The 17,017-nt window shown below is 37.6% G+C and overlaps 1 protein-coding gene across 1 annotated transcript in view; it reads left to right on the plus strand.

Moving 5' to 3' along the window:
• Positions 1–17,017, plus strand: part of TBC1D5 (TBC1 domain family member 5) — a 358,979-nt gene that overhangs the window by 21,663 nt on the left and 320,299 nt on the right. The window lies entirely within an intron of this gene.

Genomic DNA, 17,017 nt, shown 5'->3' on the forward strand with positions numbered 1-17,017 from the left:
CTCTCCCTCTCTCTCTCTCTCTCTCTCTCTCTCTCTCTCTCTCTCTCTCTCTCTCTCCCCCCTCTCTCTGTATATTGATATATGCAAAGATAAATGTACATACATATATTCTGTAAAATGTCCCTAAAACTGGACTTTGAATGTCTGTAACTCATGACTGTTATCTTTTCAAATTTTTCTTCTTATATTTAATTATGATGTCTTCTCTAAATTAGGAATGTGATTCTTCCATGAGGGATTCTGATGGAGAAAGATTCTATGGCTCTAGGTCATTATTTTACTGACATGTTTCATATGGAACATGTTGGTGTGGTTTAAAGCTTCAGAAATAATTTTCAGAACATAATATGTGAAGTAGAAAATTAATGAAAATTTCTAAAGACAATCAAATTTGAATAATCCTTCCTTTGGAGAAAATTTAGTATATTATAAATATTTTTATCATTCTTTTCACATGTTATTCTAAACATAATATGATTCTAGATTGAGATTATAGTTTCACACCAAATATAAGTCTGTTTAACTGTCCTAGGTTTTCCATCTACCTTTTATCTGTTCTACTTTCTGAATTAAATGCAGGATTTAAAATATTTGTGGTACATTTATTTAAATGTCTTTATGCTGACTTTCTTAAAGCAGTTTACAAAAACACGTTAAACTATAAAATGATTTTTAAAATAAGTAAAGTTGCTAAAAAACACAGCTTTTTAAAGTTCAACTCAATATATTAATTAAAAAGAAATAAGTTTTAAAGGCTTGTGTAAGAGATAGCAAAAATTAAAGACGTAGTCCTTGAACAACAATTGTAATGGAGCCTGTCCATATGGTTGCAAGTCATAATAGTTGTTAAATGAAGAACCCATGTGCTTGCCTTGCTTAAAGCCCCATCCCTGTTTTCCCCATGGGGATGTAAAGCAACCGCACAGCTAATTTCTTGGAGCATGGGGTGCTTCAGGAGCGGAAAAGACCCTGGGAGGCATAGTTCAAGCCCTGTTCCAGGCCTCCCAAGGCTCCCCCAGCCCTTGGTTCACTTCTCTCCCATCAGGGTCTCTGCAAGCCTGGGCCTGCTTCCCACCCAGTCAGGACCACATGCCTCTCCCCACCCCCATAACTGATCGCTTACTTGGAAACTCCAAACTGGCATTGGAGAAGGAGAGCAAGGTGCTCTGTCCCTTGGCTGTGTTGCTCCTTTCTGGAAGCGAGTGCCATTTCAGAGTGGTCACAATTCAAAATCTTTCTTTCTAGTCCGGGGCAAAAAGGGGAGGCTACATACTGTGGGGAGAAACCAGTTCTGCACTGCCCTCTCCCAGATACCACAACAGTTTCAAACCATCCATACCAAGACTTTGAAAAAGCAAGGACAAGAAAGTAGTTTGTGCTGGTATGAATGCAACATCATTAGAGGCATGTGCAGGAACAAAATGAGGAATAAGGCATCACTGAGTGAGTTGGAGTGGAGGGGGATAGTCATGTGGCTTCCATGTGAATGACATCAAATTCCGCATCATAGGCCAGCCATGTGAAGCTCCATGGTTTTCCAGCAATTTCATTTGGTACTAAGCAGCAGTGAGGAGAAATTGAAAGCCTGCCAACTTTGCCTCTACTGATTGACTCCCTTACATATCCACTCTCCTTTCTGTCCATGTTCTCCTCCTCCTCCTGATCCTTCTCTGATCTAGTGTGTGTGAGCAGTGTCATTCCCCCTCTGGTGCCAGTTTCTAGTAGATGAAGATCCTGTTTGACTGTCAATAACTTGCAATCATCAGTAAGCAAGCTTCCACCCCCTTCTCAGCATATTATTCCCCAGCCCTGCAACCAGCATGTTCAAGGCTGGTTCTCAGATACTAGAGGACTGTCTTGTTTTTCCCCCTCTTGCTTGTCATTGGGAGGAAAGAGCAACCTCTGGTTAGCAAAGAGAAAGAGATGACAGAAGAATAAGCTGGGGAGGGGTATTGAAAACCATCCTCCCTCCCTAGAATTCTTGCCAGCATTCCCATTTACTTTGCTCATGGGAAGCTTATAGGGAGAAAGTGTAAAAGTCCAGTGCCCACAGGCAGGTAAGTCGCTGCTGTGGGAGTGCAAATTGGGAGTAATGCTTTGGAGTGCGAGAAAGGTGCTGCATGGGTCAGAGAAGTCATGTAGATGGCAATATGGGCTACAAGGTATACATGGTAATTCATTCCTCCCTGTTCCTCCTTTGCTTCCTTCATTCCCTCCTTTCCTCCCTCCCCATTTGCCCTATTCCCATGGTGGCGAACCTATGGCATACGTGCCACCTGTGGCACGCAGAGCCCTCTCTGTGGGCACGTGCGCTTTCGCCCCAGTCCTAGGCCTTCAGTCCCATCTATGAGCAACCTGCATCAAAATCTTCCTGGGCAAGTGGCTTTATATAACCTTTTCGCTTTAGGTCTCCGCCACCGTGTGCAAAAAAAAAAAAGTTCAACCAATCAATCCATTTCAACTTCTCGCAGGAAAAAAAAGACCTCGCAAAGTTGGAATTGATTGATTGAACTTTATTTTTAGTCCCACACAGTGACGGAGGAAGTGACGGGAGAGCTGGAAAGAAGGTGCCACGTCGGAGCTGGAAAGAAAGTGCCGCATGAGGGTGGGAGGAAGTGGCGGGAGCAGGACACTCCGTGCGAGGGTTTGGTCGGGGCGGCAGGAACAGGGCACTCTGCGGGGGTTGGGTCGAGGCGGCGGGAGCAGGACCCTCTGTGCAAGGGTTGGGTCGGGGCGGCAGGAGCAGGGTGCTCTATGAGGGTTGGAGTGGGGCGGCGGGAACAGGGCCCTTTGCGGGGGTTGGGGCGGAATGGCAGGAGCAGGGCGCTCTGCAAGGGTTGGAGCAGGGCGGTGGCAGCAGGACGTTCCGTGCGAGGGTTGGGGTGGGGCAGCAGGATCAGTACGCTCCGTTCGAGGGGTGGGTTGGAGCGGTGGTGATGGAGCGCTTCATTGGGAAAGTAGTGGCTGGCGGCGGGGCACTTCTCACCGCGTTTTTACCCCCGACCTTTAAACCATTTTTAAAAACACAAAAGCTGTATCACGGAAAAGCCAACCCATGGCTGAATGGAATACGACGTCCTCCTTGAACTTACCATCTTACCGAACGTCAGTAACAACCCCACAAAACCCCCACCCCAGTAGTGGGATTCATTCTATAGAACCAGTACCTAATTTATTTTGAGTTTGGAGAACCAGCCCAGAAATGGCCAGACTAGCGTGCATTCACGTGCTTCCAATCTCTTCCTTCCTTGCTGCAATCTGGCTTTGCAGCAAGCAAGGTGGTTGGATGCAGGTGAATGCACGCTAATCTGGCATCTTAAAAAAAAACACGTTTTTTTTCTCTGCTCCTGACAGTGAAAATCCTCCACTTTACCTGAGACTGGGTTTTTTTTCTCCACTCGATGTTCGTTGCCAGACTGTTCTACTTGATGCAGAATGGAAAGAATCCGCATTTTGCAGCAAGTAAACTTTAAAGAAAGTTTAAAAATGTGGCACAGAAAATCCTCCGCCTTACATGGGATTAGGGTTTTTTTCTCCGCTCCCCTTGGCTGTCCTCTGCCAGACTGTCTGGCAGCAAAAAGCCAAGGAGAGAGGAGAAAATCCTACCCTTACGTGGGGTGGGTGTGTTTCTCTGCTGTCCAAGGTTTTTTGCTGCCAGCAAGTAAACTTTAACATTTAAAAAGTATGCCAGAGAAAAATCCTCCACCTTACGTGGGATGGGGGGAGGGTTTTTCTGCTCTCCAAGGCTTTTTGCTGCCAGCAAGTAAACTTTACACAAAGTTTAAAAAGTAAGGCAGAGAAAATAATCCACCTTACGTGGGATCAGGGGTTTTTTTTTTGCTCTCCTCGCACACCTCAGTACCTACCACGGCTGCCAGCCAATCGCGTAGGTCCATTAGGCCACTGCCCAGAGCTGCACGCCAGCGCAGAACAAAGGAGGTGAAGTGGTCAGCTAGAAAGCCCCACTTAGAGGTGGTAGAGCATGCCCAGGGCCAGCAGGCAAAAGGCCACCCCGAGCGGAGAAAGCTGGATCCCCCTCGGCGTCATGGCTGCCCAGTCCCAGTAGAGATGAGGGGAGGCACACAAGCCTGGGGGGCCATGGCGCTGATGGAGATCCGGCTTTCCCCGCTTGGGGTGGCCTTTGGCTTGCTGGGTGTGGGCGTGCTCTACCACCTTTACTCAAGCTTGCTAGCCAGCCGTTTCACCTCCTTTGTGCTGGGCGGGCCAGATGCTCCAGGCAGCGATGGTAGCCTAATGGACCTGTATGAGCTGCTGGCGGCCCGAGGCGGGGCTAAGGTGCGTTGGGTGTGCGGGCCAAGGGCAAGATCTGCGAAGGGACAAGGAGATGACCAGCAGCAACCTGCTCTCCAACCACAAGCAAAAACAGATGGGACGGAGTAGGCGCGTCTGGCGGTCTGCATCACACGCTTCCCCCTCCCCTACTCCGCCTGCTGCTGGAGGGCTGGCTCGGTATTGGCAGTGGGCTGCGGAGCCCCAGAGTGCACCGGTCGAAGGGCTGGCAGTCTGTGGCTGCTGACGGACACTGTTGCCCCCCATGCGCTCGCTGTGTGCGGAAGCCGATGGTGTCAGGCAACAGCTGCCCCAGCCCCTGCCTCACCTTGCCTCGCCTCGCCTCACCTCGCAGGACAAGCCTGCCCACCGTCACACCGGCCAGAGACCCCCTGGATCTCCCCCAACCCTGCCCAGCCCCCACCCTGGCCACGCCCATCCAGTCTGCCATGACCACTGCAGCCATGCTCATCCAGTGGCCACGCCCACCCAGACTGCCATGCCCACCCTGGCCACACAATGTACAACAGGGGTGTCAAACTGCCGGCCCATGGGCCAGACACAACATCTGGAAGCTGCGCCCAGCCCATTGCCAGCAGTGGCAAAACCGTCCTGATACGTTGCACGACGTCACGTGACGTCGTGAGTTTGACATGTCTGATGTACAAGAACCTGACACTTTGTTTGTTTGTTTGATTGATTGATTGATTGATTTAAGACCACCTATCTCATTCAAGAGTGACTCATTTTAATTGTAAAATTTTGTGATTTAGATCCAGGTTGTCTGCGGAACAACATATTCTTAAATTCTTTCAATATTTTCAGATCTTCAGTAATATGACATAAATATGTGCCAATTCTTCCCCTCCCCCCAATATGGTGTGATCTGTATTAGATAACTTCCTCTGAAATTAAGACTGGTCTTCTACTTATCATAGACGTAATAAGTCCTTACATGATGTTTCTTAATTCTGATAGTGGTTTTTGCTTTCATATTTTTTAAAAATAAATAATGGATAGACTGTGAATGAATGAATGAATGAATGAATGCTGAATGAATGAATTTAAATGAATTTAGAAGCAGAATGCAGAGATCAAAAGATGTGTGAAAGATGTGCTTTACAAAGAAGGTAAATGAGGAAATGTGAGGAAAAGCTAATGAAAAGGATGATAACAGTGCTTCTAGCTAAATAATTTGGTATAGGTTGAGGCATTAACAAAGGCGTTAGATACTTATTGTTTAAACAAAAAAACCGCCACTTAAAATGAAAACAACAGTTAAAATTGAAGACAATAGTTTAGAAAGCTAAAAATGACATGTCCTTTTTGAAGGTAAGTAAAATTATTTTTAAACATAAGTATTACAAGTAGTCCTTGACTTACAACCAAAATTGTGAGCAGAACTGTTTTCACATCAAGGATACAGTTATTAAATGAGTCATACCCAGTTTTATGCCAATTTGCTGCAGTTAATAAGCAAATCACTATAGTTATTAAGCGAATCACATGGTTGTTAAGGGAATCTGACGTTCTCCCTCAACTTTGCTTATCAGAAATCCCCTGGGAAGAAGGCAAATGGCAATCATGTGACCCAGCTACCCCACTGCCAGATGCTGCAACTGTCATAAATACATAAATATATCAATAATTTTGATAAAATGATCACAGTGATATGTAGCAGTCATAAGTATGAAGACTAATCATAGGCCATTCTTTTTAGCACCATGGTAATTTCGAAGGTCAGTAAATGAATACTTTAAGTTGGGGACTAAGTCATACAGATATGAATTACTTTGACTTCATTAACAACTATGAACATTTTATAATCCATTTTTTTACTTTCCTTTTATTTTTTATTTTTATTTTATTTTAATATTTAATGGTTTAGTAACACTGTTTAACTGTTAATCCGGTGTGTTATTATTTCCCTTGGTTTTGAAAGTTTAGAAATTAATTAATGAAAAAGGATTTGTTGTACATTTCAAGTTAGGTTGTTGCTAAAATACAGTAGAAAAGACCTCTAAATAGGTTTCACTATATAATTTAAATTATGCATGTGTATATCTAAATTCCTTATTTTGAAATATTGAATGTATGAATATTTAATTGGTATCTTGCATTAGTATTTTCATATGCTTGCTTTAAAGGAAGCTGTTTCCTTTGATTTACATACTTTGATAAAAACTTATATATAGTATATGTCTAGAGTTTTTTCTAATATTAGATGAATACCTTTAGACAGTAATAACTTTAGATAGTTGCTTTTGATATACATATTTTATAAAATATATTTATATTATATATGTATATATAGATTTATATTTGCTGGAGCCAGGTATTTCATATTCATATGATACCTTTCAGAGCATTTTATATAATCATTTTATAACTCATATTTACAAAGATCAGACTGATTGCAATGTTTAATAATAATGTCCCACTCTCTAATACAAGCTGATATATAATTAATTAATTGGATTTCACCTTTTAAACGGAAGCTGAAATTCTTTGTAACTCTGTAATTTCCTCAGAATTTAAAATTGATTGTTGAAATGGTCTGTAAGGCATTAATGTTAAACACAACGGTGTCTTCTGTTATTCACTTATATGAGCCGTAAGTGCTTCCTGAACTACATATTATAATACTAATGAGGGTAATACTGGAACATTTATGTACAAGCCTAGAGTATTTCTACTTTATAATTATGACAAGTGAAGCACAGCCAGAGGTCAACTTAAACCAGAGTGTTTTTCACACTCACACATTTACCAGCTGATTTATGAGAGTATCTGGTTGACCATAATTTTAGAGAAGAAGATACCGTTTTGGGCGTACTTAATGCCATGTGCACTTTGAGCAATCGGAATTTTGAAAAGACATATTAGTGGTTACTAAAATATTCAAATATTTCTTTTTAATTCCAGCTTTGAATTGATTATATGTTTATGCTTCCTTCACTTCACTATCTTACAGTTTTAACCAGGAAAATTCATGTTTTATAATCAAAATTGAAAATGTTTAATATTTTAAATAGTTTCTTTAATAAAATGTTTCTTATAATTACATGACTTAACACGTATCTCGGTGGTGAGTGTCCTTTCACTTCTGTCATCTGGGACAAAGTAGATCACAGTCATGAACACTTTTATTCAGGGAAGCATTTAAAGCCTTAAGCTGATTTTTGGGGGGTGAGTGAGAAGGTGCTATAGTTTTAATTTGTTTTTATTATTGTTAGATCACATTAAATGTTAACTCAGTGGAAGGATGGGATGGAAAAATGTCTAAGTTAATGTTAAATAATTTAAAATTAACACTGCAGAAAAATTCAATGAGTTCAGTACCATGTAGCAGCTTTTTAGAGGAAATCACTGAAATCACTTACTGGACAAAACTAGTTCTCCTCATATAATAATTACATGTGTATTTTCCTTCCTGTAGCTTAAATGTAAACTATAATTTTGCACACTGCTGTTTTTGACATTTCAAGAACCTGTAAATGGTACTGTTTACTAGCTACATAAGAAGAGGAAACATCTGCATTTTTCTTTCTTTTTTTTCCTTTACTATCCCTAGTTCATATTCATAGCCTGTCTTTTAACTTTGGGTTTTTTTTTACAAAATATTTTTATTTTCTAAAAATAATAATGATAATTTGTGTATGCGTGCAAGGTCTAAGCAACCTTTTCGCAAATCAAAATGTCCACCCAATTTTATCTCTTTTTAGCATTTAGCATTTTAGAAAGCAAAGATGCCCATTTTCCTCGTTTAAATTGTTAAATCAAGTATAATGGTTTAAATTGTTTTATCAGTAAATTGTAATTATTGTGAACAGTACATTTTTTGTAAACTACTTGTTGCTTTACATTTGTATCTTTCAATCTGGAATTCTTTGAAACATAGACCAAAAGCTATAATATTAAATGAAAGATGAAACTCAGTATTATAAAAGAAGCTAGCAAAAATACTTAACATGGTGTGTTTGACCCAATGAAAATCTTCCTCAAAACTTTTTCCATCTTCAGTAAATGTAGTTTATAAATATTTGAACTCTGATACTTGTTTTATGCTTGATCCCCCCAGTACTATGTGTAGAGAAAACTTTTCTCTTCTGATTACATTATTTCTGTTCTGGATGTACCAAGAACTCCACTCCATTCTTTGCTGTGTTCCCTCCTGAATAGATAAACAAGTAATCTTCATAAACTTTGTTATTATCATATCCTTTGTGACTTTTTTCGGTCAGTCCCATTATCTTAATCTCTTCTTTCCATTATTTTGCACATTTCTTCTGTTTTATTTCCCAAGCTAGGAAATAAGGTCATATTCAAAGTTCCTACTTTGCTGTCCTATCTCTTGGTCCTTTGACATTGGATCAATCCATTTTTATCTCATTTGGATTTGTGTAGCTATATATCATCTATTGTCAGCTTGCTGAGTCTGTCGCAACTTCACCAAAGCCCCTTTAGTCAGGTTGTTTCAGGGCAACCTAGGATGGTCTTAATGGCTGCCATAATGGTTCTGTGGCACAAAGCCACACTATACTTTGCTCAATCTTAGCAATCCTTTACTTTGTCCTGTTACCACCTCTCACAATGTAGATGTAGTGCTAGACTTAGAGAAGCATTTAGCTTTGCCAGGATAGACATTCACAGTTTTACTGCAACTAAAATTTCACATTTTTTTATATACCGTAGAAATATAATTATAGCAGAGAAACAGTTGCAATCAGTTGAACAAATAGGGTGACTTTCCTGAGTGTATAAAGCATAAGTTAATACATGAAAAGTGGATCATTGCACTCATGTTAGTTTGCTTTTTAAATTTAACAATTTCCTCTATTCATTTAATTAATCCGACATTGACTGATTGGTTTTTGCTTTAAAGGTTATTTTTAAGACCACTATTAATAAAAAGAACAGCAGATGAATTAAAGACATACTCTCATACTGGATGGGATGCCTCCTCTAAAGCAAAATCTATGGTAGTACTGCGTATCTTTTTTTAGATGATATTTGATTTTAGTTTTGAATAAATATTTAAATGGGAAAAGTGAAACATTAGTATTCTGACTTGAGGAAAAGGTCTTTTTTCAAAATCTTAAATACATAAGTTTATGTCTAGTGATCAAAGCTTTCTGTGTTAGGTTACTTGGTTATACTAAAATGTAGTACAATGTTTTTTTCAGAAAAACAATAACTGATTAAAGATTACTTTCTGATAGAAAACATCAATGAATACAAGAGAGCGTCCAAGTCCTATGATTTTTAAAAAGAATATACAGGTAGTCTTAAAATGCTTATAAAAGCTATTCATGTCCAGAAATATTGGAATTCTGGTGTGAATATTATACTATAAGACATTTGAATGTTTTGTTGCTAAATTGATTATTATGATGTGAATATTACAAATTTTCATATATTAATTAAAAACCCTGTAATATTTATATGACAATAATACAGTTGACTTATATATAAATCAGGCAATGTCATTTGCTAAAAGTCCTATTGATTAGTCCTGTTGGTTTTACAGAGATTTGTTTTCTTCTGACCACTTAAAGTTTGAGGAGCTGCTGTAGTCCCACAGGACATAAAATAAAGCTGTCTGTAGCTAAAGTTGTTCTGAATTGTTCCAGCAGTTTGAGCTTTTTATAAGAATGCAGAATACTAGCACATTACTCCTTAATACATTTAACAGCAATATATACATATATATGTACACACACACACACAGACCAAAATCTGGGTTGCTTTTTATATCTGTACTTTTTTCCTAAAATATGTTATCCTGTGACATAAACAGATGCTGCTTTAACAATACAATACATTGTGTATCATAAAATTATCTCTATTTTAATCATAGATACTCATTTAATGAGACACAAGCAGGTTTCATAAAAATGGATTTAAGAGAGGTTTAGTGTTTTGTTTTTGCCACATTATAGGAATATGGTACCTCATGCTCTAAAGTAATTGTGTCTTGTGTGTAGTAAAAATTATTTTTCTTAGGTCTATTTTAGTTTGGAAAATTATTCTACTTTTTGTTTCAAATACAAGTAACCATTTTTTAAACTTGCAGGAAAGCAGTTAATCATAAAAATGATTTTAGTTGCAGAAAAAGTAATTTCATTATTCTGTTTTATTCACTGCTTTTATCTCATCTTACTTTTATCCTACTGTATTTTATTCTATTTTATTTTATTGTGCCTGACACCCGTTGTTTCTTAATGTAGTGAATTGATTAATCAATAAAGCTATACGATATAACATTGCTTTATCAATCTTTGTCATTTAAGGAGAACTATTTGCATGTATATTCAAGAAAACTGCTCTAGCATAAATAACGGTAGGAGAAAATGCAGTTAATATTTTATTTTTTGAAATAATATTTCAGATATTTTGAATATATTCCATCTTTCTGTTGCTGTATTTGTTTAATTTTTAATGTTTCTCTCCTTTTTTAAGTTTATGAATGCACAGATAGAATAACTTCTTGTTATTCTAACATTAAATTTGTTTACTTGACTTTTTTCAATTATTAGATGCAGCAAAATTGTACTGTACTTGGGGCAAAGGTGGTAAGTGTTTTTATATTGTGTTTTTTAATTCAAATGAACCCAGCAGAGTTAAATGTAGTTTGGAAACATGGGGAAGAATTAATGATTGGAAGATACGGAGTTGGTAAATTATTTATTCTGGCCCCGAGGAAGCTGAAAAGCAGAGTGAAAGACTAATAAATCATTTGTGGTGGTGCTGGTTGTCACTTCCAATTATTTTAGACGGTTTTGTGATAAACTGCGACACCTGCTAGATATCCCTACACTATCCCTTGATGCTGGTAGTGCAGCTTATTCAGTTGATTATCAAAGGAAAGTTTATCTAAACATTCTACAGGTTAAATGAAGAATTGCTGGTTCTGCCAACATTCAGTTCTGTAGATGTCTTAAAGCGTGTTGGTGCAACTTTGCATTCTTTCTATTAATGCCAGGTTTTCCTTAGCACTGTCTAGGAATGAAAGGATTGATCTCCTTTTGCAGTAGCATGTATTTAAAGTTATAGATTATATTAGTAATTCCATTTTATAGTATTTAAGTAAGGAATGACAACTGCCTCTTAACATTTGGGGAATTGAAAATCATTGGATAAGATTTTACACAAATTGTAGTGTGTACATAAGAAATGCCAAGGTATTTATATATTTTGACATTCTCATGTACGCAGTATAATTTGTATTAAATAAAATTTATATTTTATTCCCCTTGAGTGTTTAAAGAGAGCTCTTTTTAGAAAAATTATGCAAAGGGTATGACATATAGTTTTCATTTCTTTTATATTTCAGAATAGATTGAAACTGTCACTGATTTTTGCAGAAGTTACAAAAACAGGATTAAATGTCATTTGTTTAAAGAACAGGTGGTCCTTGCTTAGCGACCATTTATTCAGCAACAATTCAAATTTATAATGCCACTGAGAGAGTGGTAATTATGATTGGTTCTCAAAATTCTAGCTAGTGCAGTCCCTGAAGTGATGTGATTGCGATCTGATTGTTTGTACCTAGCTCACAATTACGACCTTGCAGCACTCCACAGTCATTTGATTGCCATTTGCAACTTTCTTTGTCAGCTTCTTACAAACAGTGGGGAAGGTTCCGAATGGTGAGCATGTCATGTCCTTGCTTAATGACCTGTAGTTATTTGCTTAATGACAGTAATTGTAAGTACTAGAATTTCTGCACTAAGCAACGAAGTCACATGACGTTGCATTGTAGGACGACTTCACTTTGCAACTGAAATTCCTGCCCAATTGCCATCATAAACTAAGGACTATCTGTATATGGTTGTTGTATACAAACCATATCAAGAAAATCATTTTTGTCACTTGAGCTTTAAAATCACAATAACAAAACAGTCAAACTGGAAAAATTGTAGGAGTGTTTCTGTATGGATGACTATCAGTTAAAAATGTATACTGACTGATATTCTAGATTTTTTCATTAGTTGGAGTCTAACAGAAAGCAAATTAAAACAAAAGACGCAAAAGTTTATTACATATAGATAACAAAATAGGTGACCCTATGGTAAGCTTATAAAATTATATGAAAGAGCCAGTGATTATATAAGGCATGCCCTCAAACTTCTTAATAATTTTGCCCAAATGAAATTCTAATCTGATATTTCAGTGTGGCATATGATAGACATTTTCTTTAGATTCTTCCCAAGGTGAATAAACTTCAGCACAAAATAAACTGTTAGATTTTGTGAGCATTAAAAACATCCTCTTAAACAGAATGTATGTATTTAAGATTAGAGAAGACTGCTTTCAGTAAGCAGGTGATCTGAAAATGGTTTTAAAAAGTACAACAAATTACACAATAGAGCTGCCAATAGTTGGATGTCCTTTGATCTATATCAACTTGTTTTGGGTATAGCCACACATGAGTGTTCACAGTTATCTTTGTTCAGTATATTAAGTTAAAAAAGCAGCCTTTGGGAGAGGAAAGACTGGCAGGTACGTACAACCAGTATGGGAAGCTATTTGAAATGAACCATTGGTGATTCAGTTTTGCTTATCATTACTCTGTTTGGAGAAATTCATATGCTGTAATAATTCTACTACAAATGGGTATAATCCCGCACCGAATATTTAATAGTGTTGGAAAGTACATTAGTAGATCCTCTATTCCAACCCCTTGCTGGTTTAACACTTAATCTAGAATAAATCTTAGCTAGCACTTTGTTTATAGTAATATATATCACATCAACAAATGAAAGAATAGAAGAGCCTGCCCGATTAGCCAAGCCATATTTGTAATTTCCGATAACCAGAAGCCTATAGGAACTCACAAATATGAATAACAGAATAACAGAGTTGGAAGGGACCTTGGAGGTCTTCTAGAGTTTCCCCCAGGAAACTATACTATTTCAGATGGCTGCTTAATCTCTTCTTAAAAACCTCCAGTGATGGAGCACCCACAACTTCTGAAGTCATCCTTTACATTGATTAATTGTTCTAACGGTCAGGAAATTTCTCCTTAGTTCTAGGTTGGTTATCTCTTTGATTAGTTTCCATCCATTCCTTCTTGTTCTGCCTTCAGGTGCTTTGAAGAATAGGTTGATTCTCTCTTCTTTGTGAAAGTCTCTCAAATATTGGAACACTAGTATCATGACACCCCGGTTCTTTTTTTAGTAGACAAGACATCCCCAATTTCTACATGTTTTAGTGGTTGTCCATTAGGACTCTTAGATCCGTCTTGCAATCACTGCTGTGGAAACAGGTTCCATCTACTCGATAGCTGTGCATCTGGTTTTTCTCACCTACATGTAAAACCTTACTTTTCTCACCATTGAATTTCATTTTGTTAGATAGCGCCCTGTGTTCAAGTTTGTCAAGATCCTTCTGGATCTTGAACCTACCTTCTGGCTGCTGGCTATTCCTGCAGGCTTGGTGTCATCTGCAAATTTAATGAGTTCCCTCTCCATTCCTTCATTTAAATTATTTATGAAGATGTTGAAGAGTACTGGGCCATACAGAACCTTGGTGTGCCCACTACATTGAGTGCAGTTGGTCAGCCAGTTATGAATCAATTTTTTGGTGATACTGTCTGTCCCACATTTTTCTAACTTACCAAGACGTAGGTTGTGGTATACTTTGTCAAATGCCTTACTGTAATCCAAATATACTATGTCCACAGCATTTTGCTGGTCCATTAATTTAGTCACTTTGTTAAAAAAATGAAATAAAATTTATTTGGCATAATCTGTTTTTGACAAACCCGTGTTGGCTTCTGGTTATAACTTTGCCTGCTTCTAGATGTTCACAGATCTGTTGTTTGATTATCTTTTCCAAGATCTTACCAGGTATTGAAATCAGGTTGGTAGGTCTGTAGTTTCCTGGATCCATTTCCCCCCCTTTTTTTGAAGATGGGAACCACATCAACTCTCTTCCAGTCCTTTTGTAGTTTCCTGGTATTCCAGGATCTTAGAAAGATATGGTTCAGTGGTTCCAAGATTAACTTCTGCCAGCTCCTTCGGAATTCTGGCTCTGGTGATTTGAACTCATCTAGGGTGGACAATCTAATCCCAGTACACAACTAGAAAAGTTACTTTTTTCAGAGAATCAAGTGTATCTACAATGATTGAGATATTTATTTGATTTTGTTCCAAGAGATCCAACTTCAAAGTCATCTTATATGAGTCTTGTATGTACAAAATTAGGGCCATATATATTGTGTTCATTTTGAAAAACACATGATATATATGCAGTAAATAATAATAGCTTGAAAGGAGTTGAGCAAAAGATTGCGATGACAAATACAGGATTAGTTTGTTTTCTTTTATGGCCCATAAAAGAAGCATGGTGTTATCTGATAAATCTGACTATGAGACTGTGTTCCCCACCCTGAGTATTTATTTATAATTGTGGACCATAGTGGTTTACAGTTTTGTTTCAAAATTACATCTTAAAAGAAACACATAACAAATAAAAAAAACAGAAGGAAACTAAGAAAACTAAAATTAGTATTACTGTAATGAATCATATTTAGATTAAAGATAAGTAGTTTTCCTTATATTTGAAATCACAAATCTAAACAAATGTTTTAAAAACCAAGTTCCAAAAAGGAAAAGGCCATGGGTCTTAGAGTTGAGGGATCTTTAGAAAGGTCTTCCTTTGAAACCTCTAATGCCTGGATAGATTCATGATGATAGTTATATTTTTATATTAATATGTTATATTGTTGTGAAAGATTTTCCATATATTAGAAAGACTATGTGATACTTGATGAAGTTAAGTTCAGAATTATAGTTATAAGTCGTTGGGGTCATAAGTCAAGTAACACATGATTGGATTCAAAATTACAACCATTTTTTATGACTGTCATTAAGCAAATCCATTTTCTCCATGGAGCATTTTTTGCAAGAAACTAAATAAGCACTAGAAACCTACAAAACCTACAAAAATCCCATTGCAAGGTTTTGCATCACGGTGAGACAGGCACAGGAACGCAAGGGCTCTGCATTCTGTACCTGATTTTGCCTTGCTGAGGGCCCTAAAAAGGGCCTAAAGTCACACTGAAGAGGTGATGAAGAAGGAGGGGTGCCTTGTCGATCACAGAGAGATGGCAGTCTCTCCGTTCGATTCAAGGAAAGCCCTTTAACCGGCAGGGGAAAGACCAGCCACACCTCTGTGACCGGCCATTAGCTGCTGACAACCTAAGAACAAAAGCTTTAATTAGCATGTCGTAAACAGCATGTTTGGACTGGGTGAGATTATTGATCCTTTCTTTACTACTTTACAACTGAATTTCCTGGGAAAGGCTCCCAAGAAGACTAAAACTTCCAGATGTGAACGGAAGTGGCGTTTTAAATTTAAGGGGACAGAAATACATAATACTAAAGTGAAAGTAATATAAAACTACAGTTTTGATAAATTTGAGAACTGAGATAACTATTAAGAAACAAAACAAAACATTGAGGCGAAATATAAGAATATATATAATCCTTTTGTTTTAAGAGTGGAAAATGGACTTTGAATGACATCTAGTGGTGGATTTGTGCATAGCACTATAATTTGCTTTGCTTGGTGATTCCTACCCTGGGAGAACAGCTGGCAATAAAGGCAAATATTGTGGCGTACCTATCATCCTGACCTTCTTGGATTATAAATACCTACTGAGCTTGGACTTTTAATTTCAAGAGCTAGTGGGAGAGAAAGAACATTTCAGTTTGGACTATGCAAGGCTGGGAAAGTCTTTTGAGCTGTTTTCAGAGAGGTTGAACATTTTGAACACTTCAAACACTGTGGATTACAACCTTGCCTGATTGACAATTTTTGGGATACTTGAGACAAGGGATTACTATAAAATATTGCTTTCAGAACTGAACCTATACTTTGGAATCTATTGTATTATAAAGGATACATATAAAGATCAGAAAACTAATCTCTAGGAATGATGCCTCAAGAAATAACAAACACCTTTCAGAAAGAAATATATTCTATGCTACAACTAATTCACCAAACAATTATTGAATGCAAAGAGGATATAAAAAGAAATCATAATGAGACTAAAAACAATCTAGACAATATAAATGAGCAAATCTCCAAATTAAATCTACAATTAGAAAGCTCCCAGATAACAACCACAAAGTGTGAACAAATAATCTAGAAATCAGAAGACAAAACAGAGGAAATGGATTTAGAGATGGCACAGATAAGGGAACTGCAAGACTTAGCTATAACAATGAAAATGCAAAAGACCTTTTACCCCTTAGGTCTACAAAATATATCTGATGGCAAGGAAAAAGATGTTAAAAAAGGGAATACAGTGCTGTTAAGGGAAATGTCACAACTCGGGAGACAGGAAATGAAAAGAGAAATGGAGGGAGAAAGGAACTGGGAGTTGTTTAAGGAATATAAATGGGCGGAATTTCCCTCCCCCCAAAATACCCTACCTAAATTATCTTCCTCATGCCAAGCAATTGTTACAAAAATAAAAAGAAAACCCCTCGGCGATCTAAGGAATAGCCAACACTCCAGAAGACAGGCTTAAGATACAGAAGGATCTGGACAGACTTGAACACTGGGCACTATCTAACAAAATGAAATTCAATGGTGAAAAAAGCAAGATTCTACATTTAGACAAGAAAAACCAAATGCACAGGTATAGTATAGGAGGTACCTTGCTCAATAGTAGTAACTGTGAGAGGGACCTCAGAGTCCTAGTGGACAATCG

Source organism: Protobothrops mucrosquamatus, unplaced genomic scaffold (genome assembly GCF_001527695.2).
Source record: "Protobothrops mucrosquamatus isolate PMUCROS unplaced genomic scaffold, P.Mucros_1.0 scaffold18, whole genome shotgun sequence".
NCBI classification, from domain to species: domain Eukaryota; kingdom Metazoa; phylum Chordata; class Lepidosauria; order Squamata; family Viperidae; genus Protobothrops; species Protobothrops mucrosquamatus.